The sequence below is a fragment of the Schistocerca nitens genome, chromosome 3 (assembly GCF_023898315.1).
Source record: "Schistocerca nitens isolate TAMUIC-IGC-003100 chromosome 3, iqSchNite1.1, whole genome shotgun sequence".
Classification (NCBI taxonomy): Eukaryota; Metazoa; Arthropoda; class Insecta; order Orthoptera; family Acrididae; genus Schistocerca; species Schistocerca nitens.
Window position 1 is genome coordinate 547410363 of NC_064616.1, and position 12365 is coordinate 547422727.

Consider the following 12365-nt stretch of genomic DNA (forward strand, 5'->3'; position numbering starts at 1 on the left):
CACGAGTGGAAGAATTTATTAATCAACAGCTAAGGAACGGTATTATAGAGAACAGTGTAAGCCCGTGGTCTGCCAACATAGTGGTAGTTCCTAAGATGTCATGGGACGGTGCTAAAAAGTATAGGTTTTGTTGTGACTATCGTGTTTTGAACGCACGAACTGTAACAGATGCGTATCCAATACTTAACATCACGGAAACATTGGATAACCTAGGTCGGTGTCAATATTTTTCGACACTAGATCTAAAGAGTGGGTACCATCAGACAGAAATAAGTCCCGAGGATAGACCGAAGACGACCTTTACAACAAGCCTTGGTCACTTTCAGTATAGCAGAATGCCATTTGGGTTGAAAAACGCTCCTGCTACTTTCCAGCGACTGTTAGATGGTGTGCTTCATGGACTGAAACCGAAAATTGCTATGGTATACCTCGATGATATTGTTACTTTTCGCGTAATATAGAAGAGCATGTGGAACGACTGAACGAAGTATTTAGTAGGCTAAGAGCGGCAAATCTTACTCTTAATGTCGAGAAACGCCAGTTTGCTCAGACGCAAGTGACTTATCTTGGGCATATTATCAGTCAGGATGGGGTAAGAACGGATCCTCGTCTAACGTCGGCTGTGCGTGATTTTCCAGTACCACAGACCACTAAACAAGTTCAGCAATATGTCGGTTTATGTAATTACTACAGACGATATTTAAAGGGGTTCGCGGAAATTGCACATCCATTAACGAGATTTTTAAAGAAAGATGTTGATTTTGAATGGACAGCACAGTGTCAGGAGGAATCCTAGAAGCTCAAACACATACTAACATCAGACCCAGTGTTGATACTTCCTGATTTCGAACAAGAGTTCATACCATCTTGTGATGCTAGCAATATTGCTGTAGGTTGTATTCTTTCTCAGAGGGTCAATGGACAGGAACATCCAGTGGCTTATGCTTCCAGGCAACTGAATAAGGCAGAGAAGAGCTACTCAATTACAGAGAAAGAAATGTTAGCAGTGATTTACTGTATCTCGTATTTTCGCTATTATTTATATGGGCGTAAGTTCAAGGTGATTACAGATCACGCAGCATTGAAGTGGTTGTTGGGGTTGAAAGATCCTTCCAGTCGTTTAACGAGATGGGTACTGAAACTAAGTGAATTTGACTACGAGGTGACTCACAACCCAGGGTTAAATACACAAATGCAGATGCGCTTAGTAGAAAAATATCAGCTGTACAAGTTGTGGGCATAAGTGAGGAGGAGTGGGTAAAGGCGCAAGCCACTGACAGAGAGTGTCAATTGTTCCGAACGCTACCGCAGTTTGAAATGCAGGATGAGTTGCTTTGCAGGAAGACGAAGTGCGGACTACGCGTCGTAGTATCGGAGTCGCTGAGAGAAGAAGTGTTGAAACAAGCGCACGACCATGTATTGTCGGGTCATGGTGGTAAAAGAACGACTGATAGACGGGTAGCTGAAAGGTTTTGGTGGAAGACACGTCGCAGTGATGTAGAGCAGTATGTGCAAAATTGTATACCGTGTGCGCAGAGAGCAGATGTAAGTCATCAGAAAATTCAGTTACAGAGAGTACCTGAAGCAGATCGTCCGTTCGCATTCATTGGATTAGACGTAATCGGAGCATTTAACAAGACCCAAGCAGGTAATCTATACGTATTAACAATATTAGATCATTTTTCCCGATACCTGGTAATGGTAGCTATTCCAAATCAGAAGGCAAGCACAATTACAGATCAGGGTACTAACTTTGTCGGAGCTGATGAAGCAGTTATGCCGTTTATTGAAAGTTAAGAAATTGCGGACAAGCCCATTTCATCCTCAGTCGAATGGACGAACAGAACGGGTTCATAGGACGTTAGTTAAGATGATTAGTCATTACGTAAATTCAGAACACACAGATTGGGACGTGTATTTAAACCTGTTGACAAGCGCATATAACGCGAATGTTCATATAGGAACGGGGCTCTATCCGTATGAAGTAATTTATGGTCTGAAAATGCCATCGCCATTAGATGTGCTCAAACCTCGGGTAGGTTCGCAGGATGAGTCAGTGAAGAATTTCGCCAAGAAATTGAGAGAGATTTGGCAAAGAGTACGGTGTGCTAATACTAAAGCTTTGGAGAAACAAGAGAGTATTGGGCAAAGAACAGGTAAACTGCCGCAATACAGAATTGGTCAATGGGTATTGTTGGCTAATCCTTGTGTTCCGAAGGGTAAAACGAAGAAGTTTTTGACGAAATATTCTGGACCGTATCAGCTAAATGAAATAGTGCCTCCAGTGAACGTAAAGTTGCAGTTTCCAACCAAGTCGTCAGTAGTTCATGTGAGTAGGATTAAGCCGTTTAAGGGCGCAGTAGATGCGTTACCGAAGATTTCTCCAGCAGTAAGAAAGAGTGTGAGGGTGCCGAAGCTAAAAGAACAGCAGAGGAACGTTCCTTACGCACTTAGGTCTAGGGATAAGTACACTCCTGGAAATGGAAAAAAGAACACATTGACACCGGTGTGTCAGACCCACCATACTTGCTCCGGACACTGCGAGAGGGCTGTACAAGCAATGATCACACGCACGGCACAGCGGACACACCAGGAACCGCGGTGTTGGCCGTCGAATGGCGCTAGCTGCACAGCATTTGTGCACCGCCGCCGTCAGTGTCAGCCAGTTTGCCGTGGCATACGGAGCTCCATCGCAGTCTTTAACACTGGTAGCATGCCGCGACAGCGTGGACGTGAACCGTATGTGCAGTTGACGGACTTTGAGCGAGGGCGTATAGTGGGCATGCGGGAGGCCGGGTGGACGTACCGCCGAATTGCTCAACACGCGGGGCGTGAGGTCTCCACAGTACATCGATGTTGTCGCCGGTGGTCGGCGGAAGGTGCACGTGCCCGTCGACCTGGGACCGGACCGCAGCGACGCACGGATGCACGCCAAGACCGTAGGATCCTACGCAGTGCCGTAGGGGACCGCACCGCCACTTCCCAGCAAATTAGGGACACTGTTGCTCCTGGGGTATCGGCGAGGACCATTCGCAACCGTCTCCATGAAGCTGGGCTACGGTCCCGCACACCGTTAGGCCGTCTTCCGCTCACGCCCCAACATCGTGCAGCCCGCCTCCAGTGGTGTCGCGACAGGCGTGAATGGAGGGACGAATGGAGACGTGTCGTCTTCAGCGATGAGAGTCGCTTCTGCCTTGGTGCCAATGATGGTCGTATGCGTGTTTGGCGCCGTGCAGGTGAGCGCCACAATCAGGACTGCATACGACCGAGGCACACAGGGCCAACACCCGGCATCATGGTGTGGGGAGCGATCTCCTACACTGGCCGTACACCACTGGTGATCGTCGAGGGGACACTGAATAGTGCACGGTACATCCAAACCGTCATCGAACCCATCGTTCTACCATTCCTAGACCGGCAAGGGAACTTGCTGTTCCAACAGGACAATGCACGTCCGCATGTATCCCGTGCCACCCAACGTGCTCTAGAAGGTGTAAGTCAACTACCCTGGCCAGCAAGATCTCCGGATCTGTCCCCCATTGAGCATGTTTGGGACAGGATGAAGCGTCGTCTCACGCGGTCTGCACGTCCAGCACGAACGCTGGTCCAACTGAGGCGCCAGGTGGAAATGGCATGGCAAGCCGTTCCACAGGACTACATCCAGCATCTCTACGATCGTCTCCATGGGAGAATAGCAGCCTGCATTGCTGCGAAAGGTGGATATACACTGTACTAGTGCCGACATTGTGCATGCTCTGTTGCCTGTGTCTATGTGCCTGTGGTTCTGTCAGTGTGATCATGTGATGTATCTGACCCCAGGAATGTGTCAATAAAGTTTCCCCTTCCTGGGACAATGAATTCACGGTGTTCTTATTTCAATTTCCAGGAGTGTAGATTAAGTGTCCTTGGGGAAGAACATGTCGTATTTATTGTTATTAGGTAATAGGGTATGTGTAATTTTTACTTGTTATTTGTGTGCTTTAGACGTGGTAAGGAAGGGAGCGATTGACATGACTTCCTTTTCCTTCAAGTGCCGTGCCAGGATGTGGCACGGGAAACTTTTCGTCAGTCTGGTACTGCTACACTGTTGCAGAGGGGAAATGGGTGCAAGTGTAAACTCGGGAAGTGTTGTTAGTGTCAAGACGGAGGAGTGCTCATGTGCTAATGTCTACGTAAGATTTGACAGACTGTTTCAGGGGAAGTGTTTTTATTTGTCCAGCAAAGGAGATGGCAACTCACAATCATTCGTGTGAGATGCAGTTGTTCTTGGGGAATATGGGAACCTTATAATGCGAAAAGAAGTTGTTACTTCCGAGACCGAAATTTCAGAAAGTTGGGGAACATTGGATTTACTCTGTGTTCGAACTAGAGACCGTAGTTGCCACTTGTTACAGAAATGGTAGATTGACAGATATATCAATGCTTGAATTGCAGGGCAGTGGGTTATTGATTAATGACACTGTATGTGAAATAGTGGGGAAGCATTTTAACCTACCAACTACTTTCACGGGTACAACAATGATTAACGTGACACAGCCTATCTTGTATTATCCAGAGGAACCACCACACATATTGCCTCGCCAGAACCTAACGTTTATTTACGAGTCCTTGGATCCCACATTGCTACAATCTTTAGATAGCCTGATTATCTCAGAAAAAGAGCAGATCTCAGTTAATCAACTACTGCAGCACGTGCAGCAATATCGGGAGAAACGTAAGCAAAACACAATTATATATGGTGTGTCAACGACTAGCATCATCTTAGTTCAAGTGTTTATTTGTGCAACTTACTTTTTTTTTTTTTGGAAAACGATGTCTCGTTCTGAAATAACAACCGTACATCAAATACCTATAGGATGGATCAGGAATAGCGGAACGTAACATAAACAGATAACCAATGACAAGATTGGAATCAATATTAAGTGTAAATAGATTATTAGCGGATAAAAAAAGTTTGACAGTGTTGAAGGAGTAGTTGTAAAATACCTGTAGAGTGTAAGGAACTATGGCGTGCACAGGCAGTAAGTCCAGAATTGTAAAATTTGGGACGAATTTTCTTAAAGGAGGGGGATGTGTAATGTCGTGGAATAGTAAAGAGTTGGAAACGTTGAATATTGTCAAAGTTTCGTTGCCTATGCCGAGAGCGAGAGGCAGTAGGTTAGCCAAGAGCTAAGAGGATTGCGCATGTATTGGAATGTGTCGTCACACAGTGGCAATGGCCTGGTTACACACAAAAGGCGAGAGAGAATTGCTTAGCACGTGGGTTTGTTTTAGACAGAGACTTTCGTAGAGTGCAAGAAAGAGGTATAGCGTCAGCTGTACTGCATTTCGCAACTTCGCGTAAGTCCGCCGTAACAACACGTAACTCTGTCTCAAGAACACCTAAGGGGCGAGTACGACGGATGAATCAGCAGTATAAGTGGAACGAATGCGTTCATTGCAAACGAGCATGACGTCAGGACGTCGATCGTGCTTCCTTTAAATATGCCAGCTTTGATAGCAACAAGGCACTCGCACTCACGGTTAGACTTGCAATTAGTTGTATACTAGGTCGCTGTGTAGCGCTCAGCTCGGTGATCGACATGTTAATCTTTATTAAGGAGATGTTGCAGTAAGGGCAGCCCATCCAGCAGCAGACGTGAGGGGACAGTACCAGCTCTGGTCCTCTCTGCTGCCGCTGTCAATCATCAACCCAGGATTAGCAGACATCGCGGCAGACTCGCTCGCCGCCAATGCTGACCACATCAGTGAGCCTTCGTCGAGATCGTGCGGGGCCTACGCCCTGTGCATCCGCCGTCACATCCGGGTGAGCCAACTACGCTGGGGATTGCAGCCCGTTCCACCCGTCCACCGCGGACGAGCCACCAGGAGGAGCAGGGAAGAAGACGGGGTGGGATAGAGTACACTCCGCACTACGAGAACGCCTCTCGTGCCGACTGCGTCGGGACTCCATCCCAGAGCCTCCACGCGCAGCAGCTTGCTGTCCGCAGCTGAGCCACCGCCCAGCCGGGCGCCGCCAGCCCCGCGCGACCGAAGTAAGGACATTCCTCCGCTACGTCACAGCACGCGGCGCTGCGCTAGCAAGACTGTGCGGCCCGGATCTGGTGTCATCGCTACGAGTCAGTGAGGACTCGGGGAAGGTCGTTGATACCAAGCCACATTGTACTCTGCAGGAATAAAGGTGTTATGAATTAATAATGTTTCTTTGGCGTTTCTGACGCGTCCACAGTCATTTCCTAGCATCCTGACAACTGGAGAGGTCACCACCGCTCGCTCGGCCATCCAGTGCACCGTAGGCGACCGGGACGACCGGGACGCCTACAGTACGTTCCTGCAGGTGTTTATCAGCCAGGCTGGGGATGATGCGATTCTGTAATATATCGGCGTACCTCTCACCCGTCACGGTAGCAGTTACAAAACCAGATTCACGCATTTCCTCAAAGAAAAAAGGCCTGATAACGGAGATGTGGTAAATCCTACCCATACTGTGACTTTCTCGTCGTGCAATGGAGTTTGCACAACAGGTCTACGTTTCTCGGTAGCCCAAATTCTGCATGTGTGGGCGTTGACAGACCCTCTGAGCGTGAAATGAGCTTCATAGGTCCAGAACACGTTACTCAACCAATCGTCACCTTCCGCCATCTTTTGAAACACCCACACCGCAAATGCCCTCCGCTTCTCTAAATCGCCTGGTAACAGTTCATGCTGCCGATGGATTTTGTATGGACAGCATCGGAGGGTATGCCTAAGTGCCAACCAAACAGTACAGAATGGAATACTGGTGCGACGTGCGACTGTACGAGCGCTGACTTCCCCGTGCATAGAGGAACCCGCTTAAGTCTCCATTTCTTCCTGAACTGTCTCAGTAGCTGTTGTGGCGTAACAAGCTAGCTACGCCACACTGAGATAGCCGAAAGGGCACGCGTCAACTCACGCCGTCTTGCGTGAAGTCTGAAACTGGATACTTATGAATGCTATAAAGAAAAGAACGGAGCTTAGGTTTACTTAACTTTAATTTCCTTGTGGTACATATCTCTTGATAATACAAGTGAGACTCTCTCCAGATATGGTTAATGGCGCCTTGCTAGGTCGTAGCCATGGACTTAGCTGAAGGCTATTCTAACTGTCTCTCGGCAATTGAGAGAAAGGCTTCGTATGGGTAGTCGCTAGCAATGTCGTCCCTACAACTGGGCGAGTGCTAGTCAGTCCCTCGAGACCTGCCTTGTGGTGGCGCTCGGTCTGCGATCCTGACAGTGGCGACACGCGGGTCCGACATGTCCTAATGGACCGCGGCCGATTTAAGCTACCACCTAGCAAGTGTGGTGTCTGGCGGTGACACCACATTCCTCCCCCGCAAATCGGCGAACGGTCGTGTGATAAGGCTTCCGCCCGCCGTGGGGAGGACCCCATGTTGACGTATGCGATGGGGTGGGGAGCCTAACAACAGGCGAGGCTGAGCCACCCGCACCCTGCCATTCGGTCTGAGGGGAGCTAGGAAACGCCTAAAAACCTAGTCCAGGGTGCACGTCAACATGCGGTGTATGCACCCGTAATGAGACAGGAGGGGCCGAAGGGTCGACCTCCATGTGGTCGGGGCACCCGACGGGCGAAGACGACATCTGGTCCGGAGCGGGCAAGAGTTCCATGGCGGAGGACAGCTGGTCACGGGAAGCGATCGGCGGCGCGCGACCCTGGAAGGCGCTCGGCGGCTGCAGCGAAGCGTCCACTGCGGGCGGCGCCGGCGGGAGAACAGGCGGTGGCGGCGGCGGCGGCGGCAGCGGCGCGTCGCCATGGGACAAAATGGAAGGCAGCGTCGGTAACACCTGGGGATGAGGCGAGCCAGGAGATGGGTCCCCAGGGCGCTGACCGGACGGCACCGTTGCTGAAAGCAGACGGGGAGCGGCAGAACCCAGGCGACGACAGAGGCGCAGCTGATTGAGATGCCGACGCACCTCACCAGAGGCCCCCAAAACCAAATACATCGCGCGGCCGAGGCAGCGAAGAATGCGCCCTGGGAGCCAACGCCGTGAACCTCGATAGGTGCGATAGAAGACAATTTCGCCAGGAGCAAAAGCAGGAGTCTACCGCTGCACATGAACCCGATGCGGCGGATGCAGCAAAGACATCAAGGTTCGATAAGGACGACCGTGCAACAACTCAGCCGGCGAGCGACCATCGCGGGGCTGAGAGCGATACGAGGACAAAAAGAGCAATAACGCGTCCTCCCGAGAATGCGACTCTTTCAACTTCAACATCTGTGACTTGAAAGTCCGGACCAATCGTTCAGCGGCACCGTTTGACTGAGGTGAAAACGGCGCGGATGTCAGATGTTGAATACCATTGGCCTTGCAGAATGACTGAAATTCTGCGGACAGGAATTGTGGGCCATTGTCGGAAACAATAGTCTGCGGAAGACCTTCAATGCAAAAAATAGCGGATAACGCTTGTATCGTGGCAGATGACGTCGTGGAAGACATCCAGACGACAAAAGGAAAATTACTGAAAGAATCGACCACAACCAACCATCGAGCATTCCAGAATGGACCAGCAAAATCGATGTGCAAGTGTTGCCAAGGGGAAGTGGCTTTCGGCCATGCAAAGAATTTCCGCGGCGGGGCGGATTGTCGTTCGGCACACGCCATGCAAGAAGAGCACATATTCGTAATCGCAGCATCGATTCCGAACCAAGTACAGTGCTGACGAGCAAGTTGTTTCGTGCGTACTATACCCCAATGTCCGAGGTGAAGAAGCCGTAAGACAGAGGACTGTAACGAACGTGGAACCACGACTCTGGACTGATCATTATCAGAACGCAACAACAAAACACCACGTCGTACAAAAAGTCTCTCCTTGTGAGCAAAAAATCGGCGAACCAACGCATCCTCGATCCGTGACTTCGACAAGGGCCATTGCGTAGCAACAAAACGCAAAACAGTAGCAAGGACAGGGTCAGCAGCTGTGGCTGTAGCTACACGACGAAAATCAATCGGAAACGATTCGACCACGTCATCGGTTTCCGAATCAATGAACATGCAAGCAAGTTCGGAAGAATCGAATGCTTTATCCTCAGCAACAGGCAAACGGGACAACGCATCAGCGTTTCCGTGCTGAGCAGTGAACCGATACAAGATATCGTAGCGGTACTGCGAGAGGAAAATAGACCAGCGAATGAATTTCTGCGCTGTACGTGGAGGAACAGGCGTGTTCGGATGAAAAAGCGATGTCAAAGGTTTGTGGTCTGTGATGATGATAAAGTGACGACCATACAAGAAATCATGGAACTTTGTAACACCAAACACGAGAGCCAAAGCTTCTTTCTCTATTTGTGAATAATTCCGTTGCGCTGACGAGAGCAATTAGGACGCAAAGGCAATAGGGCGATCATGCGAACCATCTTTGTGCGCAAGCACAGCACCGATCTCGAAATCCGATGCATCTACCATCAACAAAAGTGGTTTCTGGCGACCGAATGGCGTACGGCAAGTATTAGAAAGCAACGCCGATTTCAACTGGCGAAAGGCGCGTTCGCATTCCGTCGTCCAGACGAACGGAACACCTTTACGGCGTAAGCGATGAAGCGGAGCTGAAATGGAAGAGGCATCACGCAGAAAGCGATGATAATAATTTATTTTACCCAACACACGCTGTAGCTGCTTTAAATTCTGCGGCGAAGGTAAGTCCTGTATGGCACGGAGGTGCTCTGGACTGGGGTGTATGCCTTGGGCATTGATGACATGTCCCAGATACGGTAAGTCACGAGCAAAAAACACACATTTGTCCTTCCGCAAGCGAAGACCATTGTGTCGCAAGACCTGAAATAACGTTCGGATATTTTGTGAATGTTCTGCGGCCGTCTTTCCGGAGATCACAATATCGTCCAGATAGTTTGCAGCAGTAGGGACCGACGCACAAACAGTTTGTAAATATTGCTGAAACAATGCAGGGGCGGATGCACACCCGAATGGCAGTCGTTTGAATCGGTACAACCCAAGATGCGTGTTAACCACCAATACGCGCTGGGATTCTTCGTCCACCGGTATTTGCAAGTACGCATCTGCTAGGTCCAACTTTGAAAAATACGTTCCCAGGCACAGTTTGTCAAAAAGATCTTCCGGGCGGGGCAAAGGAAAAGTAGCAGTCACAAGTTGTGGATTCACAGTTGCCTTGAAGTCCACGCAAAGTCTCAATTTTCCGGAAGGTTTAGGCAAAATAACTAAGGGTGATGCCCAGAGAGAAGCCTGCACACGTTCAATTACACCTTGCGATTCTAAATCGTTTAATGTTCTGGCGACCTCATCACGCAATGCGTGGGGAATATTGCGCGCTTTGAAAAATTTCGGTTGCGCGTTCACTTTCAGTTCCAAATGTGCTTCATAGTTCTTAGCGCAACCAAGGCCCGGTGCAAAAATGTCTGCAAATTCTTCACATAGACTAGAAACACTGGCTGAAGGCACAGTCTGGTTCACTGATAGGACCTGATTTACGATAGACAAGTTAAACAACTGAAATAAATCTAAACCAAACAAGTTCACTGCAGTAGAAGAACGAAGAACGTAAAATGACACAAGTTTTGTTTGTCCCTTGTATGTGGCAAGAAGGCTGCACTGTCCTAACACAGGGATATTCTGTCCTGAATAACTCGTGAGCTGAACATTTGCGGCACGCAACGGAGGTGCGCCCAGTTGTTTGTACGTGGCGTGATTGAGCAATGAAACTGCAGCTCCGGTATCGAGCTGGAACGGTATCACTTGTCTGGCAAAGTCCAAATCTACAAAAAGTTTATTGTCCTACTGACTAGAGCGACTGTTTTGTGCAACGTGAACAGACACTGGTACAGAATCACCTGCGACGTGACGGGATTTGCGTCGACGTCGACGCACACTCTTTGTGGGACGAACACAGTCACTGTTAGCGAGAGGAACACTGGGCGGAGTGGCACTAACTACATGAATGTCCATGGGCAAAGGTTCCCGAGCCTGTGTGTCCTTGGTTCGATTCCGGCGCGAAGCAAAGGGCCTGGAATGGTTGCGATTGTCTGATCTGAGCTTTTTCTGGCAAACACTTTGAACATGTCCTTTCTTATTACAGAAAAAGCAAATAGCCTGGCGTGACGGGCAATTCTCACGCGAATGTCTAGTTGCACACCGCGGGCATGATTTCACTGCATTTGCTTGCTTGCGCGGGACACGTGGCGGTGCGGACAGGCGCGAAGGCTGTTTACAGGTCCGCGCAGCGCGCCCGGCAGGCCGGTTAATGCGACACACTGCTGGCGAAGTTTCAAATGATTCCTGAGCAAAGTCAAGTGTGTCTTGCCTATCTAATATGTCTATCACTTGTTGAAGGGAGGGATTGACGAGTTTCAAAATCTGTTCCCGTATGCGAACATCAGAAACATTCTGTGCAATTGCATCACGCACCATAGTATCTGAATAAGGGACTCCACATTCACATTCAAATGCACAATCCCTAGTAAGTCCTTGCAATGTTGCAACCCTCTCCCGATTAGTTTGACCAGCCATACGTTTTGTACGAAAGAACGCATACCTTTTTGCAACGACATTTACTGTTTCCTTGAAATAGGCATCTAAAGCAGACAAAATTTCTTCGTATGACAGAGTTGCTACGGCGCGCCGGGGAAACAATTTCACTATCACATGGTAGGTGGACACACCTACACACGAAAGCAAAAACGGCTGCCGCTCATTACCTTGAATTCTGTAGGCGGCGAGATGAAATCCAAATTGTCGGGACTATTCTGTCCAGCTTTCGTCGTCGGGACGAAAAGCACGGAACGGTGGTGCAACTGCGGGTTGTGGCTGCGGTAGCGATGAAGCGGCGGCGGCCGCATCGTTTTGCAGCGCACTTTGACCCTGGACGAGCTGTCCAAGGGCATCCAATAACGCCTGCGTCTGCTGATTCTGCAACCGATAAAATTCGGACAGTACATTGTGGCGAAGCCATGACACAAGCAAATTAGTGCAAATTAGAAAGAACACATCCCATCCTCGTCGCCAAACTGTTGTGGCGTACCAGGCTAGCTACGCCACACTGAGATAGCCGAAAGGGCACACGTCAACTCACGCCGTCTTGCGTGAAGTCTGAAACAGGATACTTATGAATGCTATAAAGAAAAGAACGGAGCTTAGGTTTACTTAACTTTAATTTCCTTGTGGTACATATCTCTTGATAATACAAATGAGACTCTCTCCAGGTATGGTTAATGGCGCCTTGCTAGGTCGTAGCCATGGATTTAGCTGAAGGCTATTCTAACTCTCTCGGCAATTGAGAGAAAGGCTTCGTACGGGTAGTCGCTAGCAATGTCGTTCCTACAACTGGGCGAGTGCTAGTCAGTCTCTCGAGACCTG